The sequence below is a fragment of the Triticum aestivum genome, chromosome 1A (assembly GCF_018294505.1).
Source record: "Triticum aestivum cultivar Chinese Spring chromosome 1A, IWGSC CS RefSeq v2.1, whole genome shotgun sequence".
NCBI lineage: Eukaryota > Viridiplantae > Streptophyta > Magnoliopsida > Poales > Poaceae > Triticum > Triticum aestivum.
In genome coordinates, this window is record NC_057794.1 from 5,278,080 (window position 1) to 5,297,351 (window position 19,272).

General features: G+C 43.0%; 1 pseudogene; it reads right to left on the reverse strand.

The window, feature by feature from the left end:
* Window positions 1-14,191: 14,191 nt before the first annotated feature.
* LOC123072675 (uncharacterized) lies at window positions 14,192-14,290 on the reverse strand (annotated as a pseudogene).
* Between the last annotated feature and the right edge of the window lie 4,982 nt (window positions 14,291-19,272).

Sequence of the window (19,272 nt, forward strand, 5' to 3'; positions counted from 1 at the left end):
AAGACTAGTAACGGCAAGCATATTGAACAATATCGACGCCCACAACTACTTTGTGTTCTACTCGTGCAAAGAATCTACGCAATAGACCTAGCTCATGATGCCACTGTTGGGGAACGTAGCAGAAATTCAAAATTTTCCTACGTATCACCAAGATCTATCTATGGAGAGACCAGCAACGAGTAGAAAGAGAGTTCATCTACATACCCTTGTAGATCGCTAAGCGGAAGCGTTCAAGTGAACGGGGTTGATGGAGTCGTACTCGTCGTGATTCAGATCACCGATGATCTAGTGCCGAACGGACAGCACCTCCGCGTTCAACACACGTACAGCTCGACGATGTCTCCCACGCCTTGATCCAGCAAGGAGAGAGGGAGAGGTTGAGGAAGACTCCATCCAGCAGCAGCACAACGGCGTGGTGGTGATGGAGGAGCATGGCAATCCTGCAGGGCTTCGCCGAGCACCTACGGGAGAGGAGATGTGTCACGGGAGGGAGAGGGAGGCAACCAAAGGCCTTAGGTATGATTGCTCCTCCTTTTCCCCACTATATATAGGGCCAAGGGAGAGGGGGAGGGCGCAGCCTTGCCCCCTCCTCCAAGGAAGGGTGCGGCTAAGGGTGGGGAGGAGTCCATCCTCCCCAAGGCACCTCGGAGGTGCCTTCCCCTTTTAGGACTCTCCCCATTTTCTCTTATCTTGGCGCATGGGCCTCTAGGGGCTGGTGCCCTTGGCCCATGTAGGCCAAGGCGCACCCCCTACAGCCCATGTGGCCCCCCGGGGCAGGTGGCCCCTCCCGGTGGGCCCCCGGGACCCTTCCGGTGGTCCCGGTACAATACCGATGACCCCGAAACTTGTCCTGATGGCCGAAACAGGACTTCCTATATATAAATCTTTACCTCCGGACCATTCCGGAACTCCTCGTGACGTCCGGGATCTCATCCGGGACTCCGAACAACATTCGGTAACCACATACAAGCTTCCTTTATAACCCTAGCGTCATCGAACCTTAAGTGTGTAGACCCTACGGGTTCGGGAGACATGTAGACATGACCGAGATGTTCTCCGGTCAATAACCAACAGCGGGATCTGGATACCCATGTTGGCTCCCACATGTTCCACGATGATCTCATCGGATGAACCACGATGTCAAGGACTCAATCGATCCCGTATACAATTCCCTTTGTCTAGCGGTATGGTACTTGCCCGAGATTCGATCGTCGGTATACCGATACCTTGTTCAATCTCGTTACCGGCAAGTCTCTTTACTCGTTCCGTAACACATCATCCCGTGATCAACCCCTTGGTCACATTGTGCACATTATGATGATGTCCTACCGAGTGGGCCCAGAGATACCTCTCCGTTTACACGGAGTGACAAAATCCCAATCTCGATTCGTGCCAACCCAACAGACACTTTCAGAGATACCCGTAGTGTACCTTTATAGCCACCCAGTTACGTTGTGACGTTTGGCACACCCAAAGCACTCCTACGGTATCCGGGAGTTGCACAATCTCATGGTCTAAGGAAATGATACTTGACATTAGAAAAGCTTTAGCATACGAACTACATGATCTTGTGCTAGGCTTAGGATTGGGTCTTGTCCATCACATCATTCTCCTAATGATGTGATCCCGTTATCAACGACATCCAATGTCCATGGTCAGGAAACCGTAACCATCTATTGATCAACGAGCTAGTCAACTAGAGGCTTACTAGGGACATGGTGTTGTCTATGTATCCACACATGTATCTGAGTTTCCTATCAATACAATTCTAGCATGGATAATAAACGATTATCATGAACAAGGAAATATAATAATAATCAATTTATTATTGCCTCTAGGGCATATTTCCAACAGAGGAAGCCTTTGTAGAAGCTTTCAATGCCATCAGAAGCAATGTGGATACACAAACTTGGTTGGACAGCATCTACAAAGTAAAAGAGAAATGGGCAAGATGTTACATGAGGAATGCTTACACTATAGGCATGAGAAGCACACAATTAAGTGAGAGCTTGAACAGTGACTTGAAAGACCATCTAAAGTCTGATCTTGACATCCTTCGGTTTTTCAAGCATGTAGAGAGGGCTGTGCAAGAGAAAAGAGATAACGAGGTAAATGAGGAATACGAGTCTAGGAAAAAATTACCTAGAGTCAGAATGAGGACTCCTATGGTAATACAAGCGAGCAAGGTTTACACACCACGCATATTTGAAGATTTTCAGAATGAATATGAAAGATCCATCTCAGCATACATCAAGCCATCGATGGAACACAATGCATATATTGTTGCAATTGCAAGTCTTGACCCAGAATTCACATATGAAGAAGAGTGCAAAGTTGTAGTTGCTTATGAAGAGCAAAAAGTTTTCTGCGATTGTAAGCAATTTGAAAGAGTTGGTATATTGTGTAGTCATGCTTTGAAAGCACTTGATGTCATGAATATTAAGTACCTTCCAGGACACTATATTTTGAAGCGATGGACTCGAGAAGCGCGAAGCGGCACTATACAAAACAGCCATGGAAACATTGTTTTGGAAGATCCTAGATCAGAAGATAGACAACAGTTGAAGTTTTTCATGCACGAGTTCCTTGGCATAGCTTCACAGGCAGTTACATCAGAAGAGTGTATCAAACTAGTAGATGATGCTTTGAAGAATCTTAGGAAGCAAGTTGAAGAGAAAGCTCATACTACTACGTGCAGAACTGAAGATATATCTAAAGAACCAGACGATTGTTTAAAGGATGCTTGCCTAAAGAAAAAGGAAATTCCAAAGAAAAAATCAAGAAGAAAGAAATCATGGCTTGACAATCAGCACCCTAATAAAAAGAAGAAGGAGACAACTAAAGCGGTACCCAAAAATCAAAATCATTCTGTAAATCTCTTGCACATGTCTAACTGGACTACTTATTAAATAGAGTAATATAGTAACAACTCAACTAACATTGGTTTTGTTTTGTTTTTATTTTTGCATAGGGAGGAAAGAATGACATTTCAGTAGAACAATACCAAGCACCTATAGAGTAAATGGCTGGAACAAATGCAAATGGTTTGCAAGAATATGGGTACTATGCTCATTTACTGACGGTATTTCCACCTACCACGTCTAAAATTCATAAAATTCATTGTTAAGCAATATGATACTTCATATAATCAGTTATATATCCCTTAATTTGCAGAGTGAAGCCGATGATCTTTGGAACTTACAAAACTATCATGGGATAGGTTGATGAATATGTGTTATTTTGTCTTGCTAGATCGACAGATTATGCAGAAGGAATATCTGAATCAGCACACATGGGAGCCAATCTGTTGAGTGTTCATTATTTCACTGCAATCGGTTTAGTCTCAGTTCACTCCTAGTTTCCGAAGACAGAACAATCAGTTTAATTTCGGTTTACTACAACAATGATCTGTTGATTACTTATCACTTTTAAATATTCTAGTGAGATGGTTACAACTATGTACCACAATAGGTTTTTATCTCTCCATGTACGGTGTACAATCATATACAACATGGACTGCTAGTGGCACTATTTGATCATCAGCACAAGCACTAATTCTTCAGGTAGTGATCTGAATAACTGGACAGAGACGCAAGTGACCACTGTCACAACATAACTGTAATTAAACTCAGCACACATGCATGTACTCTCTACTGGCTATTGACTAACCATATTGCCATGAAAGATTAATAGATAGTCAAACAAGCACATGTTCTCGAACTAATGATGAAAAAAATGAATAAATTAGTTCTAAGTAATTCACCTTGGGTTTTGCTAGTGGGGCTACGCCGGGCAGGAGGGCGCCGAGGTCGACCGTGCTGCTCCGAGACATCACCGTCGTCCTATTCCTCGTCGAGCTCGTCGGGGGAGACTCCAGCTTGCCGTTGTCGTCAGGCTCGTCGATTTCGTCGTTGCTCTGCTGCTTGTGTAGTTCGTCGTCTCGCTGCTACTAGCAGCCAGAGACATGTGGCGGTGCAGCAGCGGCGTATTCGGTCGGCTCCCGCAGCAGTGCGCTCTCCGGCCATCCCTTGCAGCTGCCGGTAGAAGCCATGGGGCACGGCCGCACGGGGATGGATAAGAAGCAGCGCGCAGAGAGGCAGGGATATAGAGGGAGGGAATCGCCAGAGCAGTTCGGGGCGAGCGAATATGGCCGGAGCAGCGGAGTGTACCTGGATTTCGCTCGGCCGGAGCAGTGTTGTGGATTGGGGAAAACAGTGGCCGAGCTTCTCTAGACGAAAGAGATAAGAGAGAGAGAGAGTGGGGAATGGTGAGGCCGTGTGAGTCTCTTCTAGTTTTCTTTACTTTTTTATATGAGCCCAGCGATTTTTTGTTGGAGCCATTCGATTAAAATAAACGGCAGATGCTAGATGCTACAGCACGTGTACAGTAATAGCTTTACTGTAGAGGAGCCGAACCCGCCGCTTGCACGCTTCCAATCGGGATCCGATCCGAGCGCTGTTGCCTCCGCGTGTTTGCCTCGCACCGGACTCGACGTGTCCTAGCGCTCTGCCTGCAGCCCCGCTCCTATAGGTCACGTCGCCATACGACCGATCGATCTCCTGCCTTACACACGCGTATGCGCATGCTGCCGCCGCTAGTCGATCTGGCCGCTGCCCCGCGCCCGTCCGTGGCCTCGCCTGCTGCTTGCCTGCCTGCACGCGGGAGCTCCCGGTCGCTGCTCGATCCAATTCCCTGAGAACATAGTTGCTGCTGCACGTTCCGCCGCTTGATCTGCATTGCTTCACCGATCTCAATCTCGTCCGGACACGACAAGACGACTTTCACGGAAGAGATTCTTCAACCGACTGACTTCGATCAATTCTCTCCCATGCCGTCTTCGCAATGAACTTGATAACGATCCGTCCTCTAGATCGACGCACCACGCGGCCTCCTCAAAACCTTGCTCATGATACCACTTGTTATAATAAATCTGAGGCGCTCCGTCGATCTATCGAGGATCAAGCAATTACACAAGCACGACATCAAGATTTGTTAACGAAATTCACCGATCTGGCTATATCTCCGGGGCATGACTACGGGCGCTCCTTCCCATGACACCGTCACAATACCGCACCCCGGCCGCCCGGTCGCCGGCACACGCCGCCGGCTCCCCCGCGTGCCTATGCTATTATGTTGGTATAGGTTACATCGTGTGTCTACCCCCAATATATATGAGAGGCCTAGGATACAAGTGTCCTATTAGGACACAACTCCTACCCTGTCTACACACAGTCCAAACCAAGTCCAACTGTAACCTACCTTATACAATAATATTGGACATAATTCTAACAAAATGTTTGTCTGATGAGAATTAGCAAGTAAGCGTCTTTACGAGAGCAAGTGTGTCGAGGGAGGTTGAACCTTACTTACTCTTCATCTCATATGTACACAGCTGAACTGTGGATAGATTGGTTGTCTAGATCAGTTTTGCCTGGCTGTTGTAGATTTGAATTGGATGGTGGTCTCTTTCATCAGCTGTTTTAGCAATGGAATCTTGTTGTTTAGAACTGACTTTTGTTTCATCTTGAGTAATACAGCAGTAGAACTGTAGAACTGACAGTGCGATTGAGATTTGTAGTTTGATTACTTGTGGCCTGGTGAATTCAGGCTTCCGTTGATGGTTTGCATACAGAAATACAACAAGTAGGAGATGGAAGGGAAGTGTTTCTCGTTGTCGCTGGAAGAGAAAGGCTTGGCTGATGAGGTGAGTTTTGCTTGGTTGTTGCAGATTTGAATCGAATGGTGGTCTATTTCATGAGCTGTTTTAGGAATGAAATGCTGCTGTTCAGAACTGACTATGTTTTACTCTGAGTAATGCAGCAGTAGAACTGACGGTGTGATTGAGATTTATAGTTTCTGCCAGGCGGATTCAGGCCTCGGTAAACGGCTTCAGTTTATGGTTTGCATACAGAAACTAAGCAGGGGTAAATGGCTTCTTATCAAGGATTTCTGTAGTGTTTATTATCTTTGCAGGCTCATGTAGGTAGTCAATGCTCTGCTTCTATAGCATTGTTTGTAATGCTACACAAACTTGCCGTCGCTGCCGCCTGGGATGTGTGCAGCTAGTTAATGTCAGGTTATATCCTTGTTTCTTCAATTAATTAACCTCTTATGTTTTAGCAATGTAATGTAATGTTGTTGTTTGAGAGCTGCAGCTAAAATTGACTTTGTTTCATTCTGAATAATGGAGCAGTGGCTTGAATGTTGGGCACGGGAGACATCCCTAGAGCCATGCATTTGCGTACTATACTTTTCCAATATCTTACGCTTCTTTATTTTTGACATTAACACTTAGGCTTCTTGGTACACCTATTTAGCATTTTCCTGTCTATTCTAAGACCATCTCTACTCTTTGTCATGCAGTTGTCACATGTATGCAAGTAGCTCTAGTATGTCACACAATTTTGTTGCGTACTCACATGACAAACAAATGATAACGGCTCCTGAATTCATGCTTAACAGTGAACACATGTCACACGCTTATACCTGGATGTAACAAGATCCTAACGAAGACTGCAGTATATATAAGCTAGGCTTGTATGTACTCGATCACATGACTTGTCTTAGCTAGGATGCAGAAGTGAGTGTTATATGAGAAGTTCCATATTTACTGTATGCACTATTCCGTTTCTGTCAATTTGTTTGAAATATTGGAGAAAAACAAAAGATCAAGGTAAGAATGTGATTATATATGTATAGCTTCATCGAACAGAATGTTGTCAATTTCAGCCGATTAGTGATTTCTTAGTGGCATGTTACTTATAGTTCTTCAAACCTCTTATCTAAAAACAATTCCTTATTTAATCTTTACCAAATGAATTTAGAGCACTTAATGCTTGTTTTTGACTATGGTTAGTGTCTTTCTTTAATCATTGACGATTACTATTGGGGTAATGCCATACATTTTTTTGTCTTATGTTTAACTGGGTAATTAGACCAATTTTGGACATACTATAGGTCATCAATGTTGTGTGAAATAAGTAAATATCCACATTTCGGGAGTAAGAATCTTCATACTATAAATTTACTACACCAACCAAACCTCTTTAATTCTGATATACACCAATAAGACATGATCCCAAACACAAAGCCAAACATTCATCTTAAAACAACAACAAACTGTCGCCATGGATCTTTGGATTGATGGAATATCACCGGCTAGAAACCCACGGATTATTTGAAAAGAAAACACTGACAAGATCATCACAAAGCTCCTTTCACAGCTACCCATGGTGATTGTCCATTTAGTTTTCAAACATATTACTGGATGGTGGGGCCAGCTATAGTGCCCTGGAAAAAGAAAAGGAATCCCCGGTAATATCAGCATTGCTACATTTAACAAGAAACTATGCATTAAGGTACTAATAATGAAGTTTATCAAGTAATAATAAAAATTCATAATTTTCATCTGGGTGAGTCTAACTAGCTTTCTTAGTGAATTAAATAGATGTGCAATTTAAATGCCCTTTTACTGCAGTGAAACTGGCATTATACTTTCCGAGGCCCCAGAATTATAATATTCCCTCCGTTTCTAAATATAAGACTTTTTAGAGATTTCAATACGGGCTACATACGGATGTATATATACGTATTTTAGAGTGTAGATTCACTCACTTTGCTCCATATGTAGTCTGCATTGGAATCTTTAAAATGGCTTATATTTAGGAACAGAGGGAGTACATTTTAGGATTTGCTCTGCTCTGAAGCAGGAAGTGGTTGTTGTTTGGTTGTAATATTGGTAAAGGTGAGAATTATCTGCCATTTATATATGAAGGAAAACTTTTTGGCTGATGAAGAGTCGAGGAAAGGAACTGAATTAGATGTAGAACAGTGACCAGCTATGTACGCTCTCGCTTGTGAGTGTTTTGCTTGGCTGTTATATGTAATATTCATGCTTAACATGCAGTTTACCGGCGTGTTTTTCTTCATTCCATCCTTGAATTGGTCTTAGCGCCTATCTATCTCCTTGTTCCTTTATTGCTGGAAACTGTGATTTGGGATATAAAATGGGATTTTAAACTTTAGTTTCTTCTGATTTCCTATGGTATTTGGAATTGCACACTTTTGCTCACCAGATCAGTAGCTCAGCCATTCTACTATTTGCTCCCAGCAGTCAAACAACGCAGCACACAAGTGAGTGAAAAGTTGAAGAGTCTGGACAGCATGCTAGCCATGAATGATTCGAAGATAAACATCAACAAACAACCATGTGTGGAATTGCAGGAAAACGGGATGCCTTCTCAGGTCCCGGTTGCATGTTAATATAGATGGGAAGAGCCCCCATTGTGGCATTACAGAGGAGACCGATCGTTGGTGTACTACACCATACGAAAGGTTTAGAAACGTACGCACGGTTCAGTTACAAGAAGTCCAACACCCCCCTTAATCTAAACTTTGGAAAGGTTTAGATTACGCCTAAACTCATAAAATTGCGGAACAGGTAACGCCTTGGTAAAACCATCTGCAATCTGATCTTTGCTAGAGATAAACCGAATATCTAGCAATTTGTTGGCAACCCTCTCATGGACAAAATGAAAATCAATCTCGATGTGTTTGGTGCGGGCATGAAATACTGGATTTGCAGACAAGTATGTAGCACCAAGGTTGTCGCACCACAAAAAAGGTCTTTCGTTTAAGGGAACACCAAGTTCTTTGAGTAAGGCCTCAACCCAAATTAGCTCAGTGGTGTCATTAGCCATTGCTTTATATTCTGCTTCAGTACTAGAGCGAGATACTATTGCTTACTTGCGAGCACTCCAAGAAATGAGGTTAGGACCAAAAAAGATAGCAAAACCACCTGTAGAGCGTCGATCATCAAGACATCCTGCCCAATCCGCATCGGAGAAGGCACTAAGAAGGGTAGACGGGGCCTTTTCAAATGTGAGGCCAACAGACAAGGTACCCTTAACATATCTCAAAATTCTTTTGGCTGCTGTCCAATGTTGTTGTAGGTGCATGAAGAAACTGACAAACTTTATTGACTTAAAAAGATAGATCAGGTTGTGTGAGGGTTAAATATTGCAAAGCACCAATAATACTCCTATAGTGTGTAGTATCATCAGTACCAAGAGGTGTGCCATCTGTAAGTGACGATTTTTCTGAAGAAGATAGTGGTGTAGGACATGGTGTACAATTATTCATGCCCACTCTATTAAGCAAGTCAGTAGCATATTTTTCTTGCGTTAAGACCGATATACCATGAACTTTCTTAACTTCCATGCCCAAAAAGAAGTGAAGGTCACCACGTGATGTAGAAGATCCGGGGGAGGGAGAACACCGAGGTGTCCTGTCTGATGACACGGAGACGCTTGATTCGCGCGCAGAGGAACGCATGGGCGAGCGGGACACGGTCGGCCCATTGGATGCTGGGTAACGTGACGTGGCACCGCTGGACACATCAGTCTGCTGCAAGGAGAATGTTTTCTCCTGATCCGAGGCAGAATCTTGAGCAGAATCAGCATGGGGATTGTTGGGAGGCTGAAAAATGCTAGATGCACCCAACTCTTGGTCAATTTCTGAGTTTGCTTGATTATTTCCTGTATTTTCTTCACTGGTTTCTTCTGTATTTGTATCAGCGGATGCCTCAGACATTGTAACCTGCGGATGGTTAGCAACAGTAGGAACAACAAACATGTGGTCATTGTTAGTGTGCACCCCCTCATTATCGGATGGACTGTTATGTGGTAATAAAAGGATTTCTTCACGAAGACGAGAACCAGCATTAGGATTATGAAGAGCAAAGGGAAAAACATTCTCATCAAACACAACATCACGTGAGATGTAGACACGACCGCTGGATATATCAAGACATTCGCCCCCTTTATGTTGAGGACTATAGCCTAAGAAAACACATCGCTTGGAGTGAAACGAGAGTTTACGTTTGTTATAAGGGCGAAGGTTTGGCCAACATGCATACCCAAACACACGAAGAGATTCATAGTTGGGTTTGACATGGAGTAGTACTTCCGTAGGACTCATGAAAAGAAAACACTGACAAGATCATCACAAAGCTCCTTTCACAGCTACCCATGGTGATTGTCCATGTAGTTTTCAAACATATTACTGGATGGTGGGGCCAGCTATAGTGCCCTGGAAAAAGAAAAGGAATCCCCGGTAATATCAGCATTGCTACATTTAACAAGAAACTATGCATTAAGGTACTAATAATGAAGTTTATCAAGTAATAATAAAAATTCATAATTTTCATCTGGGTGAGTCTAACTAGCTTTCTTAGTGATCTAAAGAGATGTGCAATTTAAATGCCCTTTTACTGCAGTGAAACTGGCATTATACTTTCTGAGGCCCCAGAATTATAATATTCCCTCCGTTTCTAAATATAAGACTTTTTAGAGATTTCAATACGGGCTACATACGGATGTATATATACGTATTTTAGAGTGTAGATTCACTCACTTTGCTCCGTATGTAGTCTGCATTGGAATCTTTAAAATGGCTTATATTTAGGAACAGAGGGAGTACATTTTAGGATTTGCTCTGCTCTGAAGCAGGAAGTGGTTGTTGTTTGGTTGTAATATTGGTAAAGGTGAGAATTATCTGCCATTTATATATGAAGGAAAACTTTTTGGCTGATGAAGAGTCGAGGAAAGGAACTGAATTAGATGTAGAACAGTGACCAGCTATGTACGCTCTCGCTTGTGAGTGTTTTGCTTGGCCGTTATATATAATATTCATGCTTAACATGCAGTTTACCGGCGTGTTTTTCTTCATTCCATCCTTGAATTGGTCTTAGCGCCTATCTATCTCCTTGTTCCTTTATTGCTGGAAACTGTGATTTGGGATATAAAATGGGATTTTAAACTTTAGTTTCTTCTGATTTCCTATGGTATTTGGAATTGCACACTTTTGCTCACCAGATCAGTAGCTCAGCCATTCTACTATTTGCTCCCAGCAGTCAAACAACGCAGCACACAAGTGAGTGAAAAGTTGAAGAGTCTGGACAGCATGCTAGCCATGAATGATTCGAAGATAAACATCAACAAACAACCATGTGTGGAATTGCAGGAAAACGGGATGCCTTCTCAGGTCCCTGTTGCATGTTAATATAGATGGGAAGAGCCCCCATTGTGGCATTACAGAGGAGACCGATCGTTGGTGTACTACACCATACGAAAGGTTTAGAAACGTACGCACGGTTCAGTTACAAGAAGTCCAACACCCCCCTTAATCTAAACTTTGGAAAGGTTTAGATTACGCCTAAACTCATAAAATTGTGGAACAGGTAACGCCTTGGTAAAACCATCTGCAATCTGATCTTTGCTAGAGATAAACCGAATATCTAGCAATTTGTTGGCAACCCTCTCATGGACAAAATGAAAATCAATCTCGATGTGTTTGGTGCGGGCATGAAATACTGGATTTGCAGACAAGTATGTAGCACCAAGGTTGTCGCACCACAAAAAAGGTCTTTCGTTTAAGGGAACACCAAGTTCTTTGAGTAAGGCCTCAACCCAAATTAGCTCAGTGGTGTCATTAGCCATTGCTTTATATTCTGCTTCAGTACTAGAGCGAGATACTATTGCTTACTTGCGAGCACTCCAAGAAATGAGGTTAGGACCAAAAAAGATAGCAAAACCACCTGTAGAGCGTCGATCATCAAGACATCCTGCCCAATCCGCATCGGAGAAGGCACTAAGAAGGGTAGACGGGGCCTTTTCAAATGTGAGGCCAACAGACAAGGTACCCTTAACATATCTCAAAATTCTTTTGGCTGCTGTCCAATGTTGTTGTAGGTGCATGAAGAAACTGACAAACTTTATTGACTGAAAAAGATAGATCAGGTTGTGTGAGGGTTAAATATTGCAAAGCACCAATAATACTCCTATAGTGTGTAGTATCATCAGTACCAAGAGGTGTGCCATCTGTAAGTGACAATTTTTCTGAAGAAGATAGTGGTGTAGGACATGGTGTACAATTATTCATGCCCACTCTATTAAGCAAGTCAGTAGCATATTTTTCTTGCGTTAAGACCGATATACCATGAACTTTCTTAACTTCCATGCCCAAAAAGAAGTGAAGGTCACCACGTGATGTAGAAGATCCGGGGGAGGGAGAACACCGAGGTGTCCTGTTTGATGACATGGAGACGCTTGATTCGCGCGCAGAGGAACACATGGGCGAGCGGGACACGGTCGGCCCATTGGATGCTGGGTAACGTGACGTGGCACCGCTGGACACATCAGTCTGCTGCAAGGAGAATGTTTTCTCATGATCCGAGGCAGAATCTTGAGCAGAATCAGCATGGGGATTGTTGGGAGGCTGAAAAATGCTAGATGCACCCAACTCTTGGTCAATTTCTGAGTTTGCTTGATTATTTCCTGTATTTTCTTCACTGGTTTCTTCTGTATTTGTATCAGCGGATGCCTCAGACATTGTAACCTGCGGATGGTTAGCAACAGTAGGAACAACAAACATGTGGTCATTGTTAGTGTGCACCCCCTCATTATCGGATGGACTGTTATGTGGTAATAAAAGGATTTCTTCACGAAGACGAGAACCAGCATTAGGATTATGAAGAGCAAAGGGAAAAACATTCTCATCAAACACAACATCACGTGAGATGTAGACACGACCGCTGGATATATCAAGACATTCGCCCCCTTTATGTTGAGGACTATAGCCTAAGAAAACACATCGCTTGGAGTGAAACGAGAGTTTACGTTTGTTATAAGGGCGAAGGTTTGGCCAACATGCATACCCAAACACACGAAGAGATTCATAGTTGGGTTTGACATGGAGTAGTACTTCCGTAGGACTCATGTGATTTAGTACCTTGGTAGGGAGCAAATTAATGAGATATGTGGTGGTGAGAAAGGCTTCATCCCAAAATTTAAGAGGCATGCATGCATGAGAAAGTAAGGCAAGGCACAATGTGTCGATGTTTACGTTCAGCTGAACCATTTTGTTGATGGGCATGAGGACAAGACACATGATGTGTAATGCCAACTTTTTGGAAGAAGACATTGAGTTTGTCATATTCACCGCCCCAATCAGTTTGCATGGTAATTATTTTGCGACCAAATTTCCGTTCAACAAGTTGTTGGAAATTAAGAAAGACCTGATAAACATCAGAACGCTTCTTAAGCAAATATACCCAAGTAAATTTGCTAAAATCATCAATAAAACTCATAGAATATAAGTGTTTCCCAACAGACGCTGGAGCAGGACCCCATACATCAGAGAATATTTGTTCCAAGAGAACAGTAGGCACACTAGTAGAGATGGGATAGGAAAACTGATGGCTTTTAGCTTGCTGACATGGATCACATACATAAGGATTTATTTGTGGATCACAAGGGAGGTTATTCTTCCGAAGCACTTGTTGAACAATAAAAGAGGATGGATGTCCTAGACGAGTATGCCATATGGATGAAGTGGGTTTGATGGCGATGAAGGCACACTTGGGAGACCTCGTGAAGAAGGGCATAATCGGGTAGAGACCACCATGGCAAGGGCCTTTAAACAGTGTGTCCTTCGTGACCTGATCCTTGATCAAAAAGAAGAAAGGATAATTTTCAAGAAATATATTGTTGTCCAAGGCAAGTTGATGAGCAGATAAAAGATTTTTGGATGCACTAGGAACATGCAAAATATTATTAAGAGAAAGAGAATTATGAGGGGTGTGCAAAGTAGAATGACCAACATGTGTTATTGCCATACCATTTCCATTTGCCGTATGGACTTGATCACGTCCATTGTAATTTTCCCGAGTGGTTAATTTGTGTAATTCTCCGGTGATGTGACTTGTTGCTCCTGTATCCACATGCCAGTTTGTATCCACTCCATAAGATGCAAGATGCGCACCCTTGTCATCCGAGTGAGAGTCATCATCATCACCATTGTCAGAATACCTCCACAAACAATCACGTGCTGGGTGCCCATATTTTTTGCATATCTGACATGTAATATCCCGGCGAGGAGAAGGTATGCGGCCACGGCCACGACCACGACCACCTGTCTGTGGATTACGACCGCGTGTTGGATGTGTCTGCTGCGGACGACCACGGTATTGGCCATATCCACCATGAGAGTTTTGCCGATAATTATTATTGAAGGAACGTCCTCGTGTAGCAGCATTAGTGGAAGACTGAAAACTCCCAATGGTTTGATCTGACTCGGCAAGCATTTGCTGCTTGTAATCATATGCTGTAAGCTGTGCACAAACATCAGCAAGAGTTGAGGTAGGAACAGTGTTAATAGAGGCAACCACAGAGTTATATTCTCCATCAAGACCACCAAGGATATACTCCTTCAGTTCATCCTCATCAATTAGCCGACCAGCTGCAGCAAGTTCTGAAGCAAAAATTTTCATCAAAGCAATATATTTATCTGCAGCCCTGCAGGCATATCACGCTTCTTTGTATTCACAAGTTTTCCACGCAACATATTGATACATGCCTTGGATTGTGAGGAAAACGAGGCTTCAATTGCAGCCCAGATTTCAGCAGTATGTTCTAACCCAAAAAATTGAGCAAGAACATCCTTACTTATTGATTTTGTGAGATAGCTCACGACTTGTTGATCCCTCTCAATACAGGCTTCGTAGGCCGGATTCGACACAGTGGTCCTCGTGCTGTCAGCCTCAACCTCCAGCATTTTTGCAGGTGCTGAGTCGGAACCATCAAGTAGCCCCATGACCCGAGCACCACGAAAGGCGGGAAGAACTTGCATCTTCCAGTAGATGTGATTTTCCCAAGATTGTTTCTCCGAGGGAGGAGATCCCAGAAGCGCCGCCAGAGATGGTGCTGAGGACGAGGTCGCCATGGGGAAGGAGGGAAGGGATCGATCAATGATCTTGACCAGCGATCAATATTTTTTTGTGAGTTTGGCTAGATCAGATCGCTAGACATTGGAAGAGGTGGCTCTGATTCCATGTGGAATTGCAGGAAAACGGGATGCCTTCTCAGGTCCCGGTTGCATGTTAATATAGATGGGAAGAGCCCCCATCGTGGCGTTATAGAGGAGACCGATTGTTGGTGTACTACACCATACGAAAGGTTTAGAAACATACGCACGGTTCAGTTACAAGGAGTCCAACACAATGCACTTGGGAAAAAAAAGGGACAAAAAATAAAGTGAAATCAATGCAGCCTAATCATCACATCATGAAACACACATGATAAGCAGTTGCTGGATGGTCTGCTCAATACATATTCCATGCTCACATTTTTTTTCTCTCCCTAAGAGCTAACAAAAACTAGTGGTGTATAGAATGCTATATATACCGCTGCCTTTAGGATTTCAAAGCAAGCTTGATATGAGTTCAAACTTGGGTGCCCCTTCTTCCAGCCTGCAAGAAGATCTGAAATATTAGAGAAAAACAAAAAGGAGCATGGTAGCAATTACAGGGAGAAGCTAAAGCTGTGAATGGATGGAGCTGTCGTGTTCAACTATGAGTTCTGTACTGAGTTGTTCGACAAGACGCGGAAGGTGAAGCTTGTGGGCGCAGTGCGAGTTGTAATTCTGTGATAGGAAGAAGGGACAAGGAGTATACCCTGCTTTGGTTGGCCTGCGACATTGCTGAGAAGCTAGTGGGCTACCACGTGTCGGAGGAGACCCTGCTACCAACGAAGCAGAGCGATATGTTACGAGAGCACGTGTACCCAGGGAGGCTGAACCTTACCTATTCTGCCTCTCATATGTACACAGCTGAACTGTGGATAGACTTGTTGTCTAGATCTTTTGCCAATCGCCAAACTGAGATGAATACTTTTTCGCTTTTGCTTTGGCAAAATGTTTAGCCGCAGAAGAAAAGCCTTATGGGTGTGGTGAGGTGAGTTCTTTGCCTGGCTGTTGTAGACTTGAATTGGATGGTGGTTTCTTTCATGAGCTGTTTTAGCAATGGAATCTTGTTGTTTAGAACTGACTTTTGTTTCATCTTGAGTAATACAGCAGTAGAACCGTAGAACTAACAGTGCGATTGAGATTTGTAGTTTGATTACTTGTGGCCTTGTGAATTCAGGGGCCTTTTTCACTATTCTGACCCTTTCAGCGAACTTTGTCACAAAATGAACTGGACGCGAAAGTATTTCACGATCTGACCCTTTTAGCAACGCCATAGCCCGCGGCATTTCTATCCAACATAAAAACGCCGAGCTAGCTAGCGTTTTTGACCAAAGAAGAAACGTCGAAGTCGCTCGGCGTTTTTCACCAAGTAAGCAACGCCAAAGTTCATGGCGTTTGTGACCAAGTAAGAAACGCCAAAAGGCTTGGCGTTTAGGCCCTGGTTATGAAGCAGTTTTTTACCTTGGCGTTTCTACGAAGGCTGGAAACGTCGTCGACCTTGGCGTTTCTAGCCTGGCGTCTCTGGCGGCTGAGGAGAAAGACCCCGACGGGGCAGCGGGTGGGCTGGGTGCCAACGAAGAAACGCCAAGCCCTATGGCGTTTCTTACCTGGTCCGCAGCGCTAGCTATCTCGGCGTTTCTTATTTGGACAAGAATGCTAGCTAGCTCGGCGTTTTCATTTTGGGCAGAAACGCCGCGGGCTATGGCGTTGCTAAAAAGGTTAGATCGTGAAATAGTTTCATGTCAAGTTCACTTTGTGACAAAGTTTGCTGAAAGGGTCATAATAGTGATTTCGGCTGAATTCAGGCTTCCGTTGATGGTTTGCATACAGAAATACAGCAAGTAGGAGATGGAAGGGAAGTGTTTCTCGTTGTCGCTGGAAGAGAAAGCCTTTGGCGTGGTGAGGTGAGTTTTGCTTGGTTGTTGCAGATTTGAATGGAACGCCGGTCTATTTCATGGGCTGTTTTGGCAATGGAATGCTGTTATTCAGAACTGACTATGTTTCGCTCTGAGTATTGCAGCACTAGAACTGACGGTGTGATTGAGATTTATAGTTTCTGGCCAGGCGGATTCAGGCCTCGGTAAACGACTTCAGCTTATTGTTTGCAAACAGAAATTAAGCAGGGGTAAACGGCTTCTTATCAAGGATTTCTGTAGTGTTTATTATCTTTGCAGGCTCATGTAGCCAGCCAGTGCTCTGCTTCTATAGCATTATTTGTAATGCTCCACAAACTCACCGTCGCCGCCGCCTGTGATGTGGACAGCTAGTTAATGGCAGGTTATATCCTTGTTTCTTCAATTAATTAACCTGTTATGTTTTAGCAATGTAATGTAATGTTGTTGTTTGAGAGCTGCAGCTAGAATTGACTTTGTTTCATTCTGAATAATGCAGCTGTGGCTTGAATGTTGGGCACAGGACACATCCCTAGAGCCATGCATTTGGGTACTATACTTTTCCAATATCTTACACTTCTTTTTTGACATTAAAATCTTAGGCTTCTCGGTACACCTATTTATCATTTTCCTGTCTATTCTAAGACCATGTCTACTCTTTGTCATGCAGTTGTCGTCGCCCAAGTACAAAGCTATTCATGATATTTTTTCCATTAAACCATATGGTCACTTGTACTCCCTCCGTCCGAAAATACTTGTCATCAAAATGGATGGAAAGGGATGTATCTAGAACTAAAATACGTCTAGATACATCTCTTTTAATCCATTTTGATGACAAGTATTTCCGGACGGAGGGAGTATGCAAGTAGCTCTAGTATGTCACACAATTTTGTTGCGTACTCACATGACAAAGAAATGATAATGGCTCCTGAATTCATCCTTAAGAGTAAACACATGTCACATGCTTATACATGGATGTAACAAGATCCTAACGAAGACTGCAGTATATATAAGCCAGGCCTGTATGTACTCGATCACATGACTTGTCTTAGCTAGGATGCACAAGTGAGTGTTATATGAGAAGTTTCAAATTTACTGTATGCACTATTCTGTTTCTCTCAATCTGTTTAAAATATTGTAGGAAAACAAAAGATCATGATAAGAATGTGATTATATATGTATAGCTTCACCGAACAAAATGTTGTCAATTTCGAAGCCGATTAGTGATTTCTCAGTGGCATGTTACTTATAGTTCTTCAAACCTCTTATCTGAAAATAATTCGTTCTTTAATCTTTACCAAATGAATTTAGAGTACTTTATGCTTGTGTTTGACTATGGTTAATGTTTTTCTTACTACAGTCAACTTCCCTGCAGCTGCTCCCACCACCTCAGGTAATATCTTGCTTAATTCGGTTTTGGTTCCAAAGAGTTATTTTAGAGAACAGAATTGATCTGATCGATATTTTAGTTTCCTCTGCTGCACTGGATGATATTTTGCAACAATTTATAGGGTTGGGAACTTAGTGACACAATGTGGGTTCAGAATCAACAACAATCTGACGCTTGCAATGTGGCTGGCAGCCGTCTTAATGTAGTTTCAGTCACTGCCGATGTAAGTCTCTTGCCCTTGGACCCATTTCACTAGCACTATGCTTGGACTGTTGTGCTTCCAAGTGCAGTAGAGCATAACCGTATTATACTTCAATCTTTTTTCCTCTGTGTTACAAGAAAATACAATTTTGTTTTTTCACTATTCACGTAACGAAACGACATCTAGCTAGAAGGATCGACCGAGTGGATGCTAGTGTAGATGAAGCTCAAGAGATAATTGAGCCGAAGGGACAAGGGTTGATGAGGTTGGAACATTCGTGCCACACACTTACCATCTTCCTTTTTCTGGTTCTTAGCACTGTTAAGTGAAGCAATGATACAAAATTAATTTGTATTTGTAGGTTACAGTCATCCATTTGGATCTGAGTACTTTCCAGACAGAATTACAAGAGGTTGGTCATACACCTCTGATTAGGAAGGAGCACTCCAAAATTTCGCTTTTGGTGGGTGTTTTGGGATTCCAAGTAGGGGGCGAAGCACCAAGGAGCAGTAGTTCTCTACAATGTAGGACTTGAAATTAACTTGGAATTGTCCAGGTAAACACTGCAGGTGCAGCAATCCGAATGTTGTGATTCACCCCTGCAGGTCATCCAAAACAGGGGATCTTAGTTTGAGTTTTGGCGAGTTCTCCGTCCAGCTGAATCTGGGGATGCAATCTTAATCTGGCACTATCATTCGGCATACATATGTTCTTTAGAAAGTTATTTTTGATGGTCCAAAGTAATTTACGAAAATAATGAGAGATAAAAATTGGGGGCATGCGCAGCTGTCACCATGTGTAGAGAGTTAATTCCGTAAATATGTAAGCGAACATAGCTTTTGTGGGACTCATGTGTACTTTTTTTATTTTTGTTAACACAGTAAGTAAATGTATCTTGTGTCCTTATGCAATCATGGTTTTAAGACCGCTCACTACTTTCAAGAACAGGCAGGCGGCAATGAACAATGAATAAAGATAAGAAAATG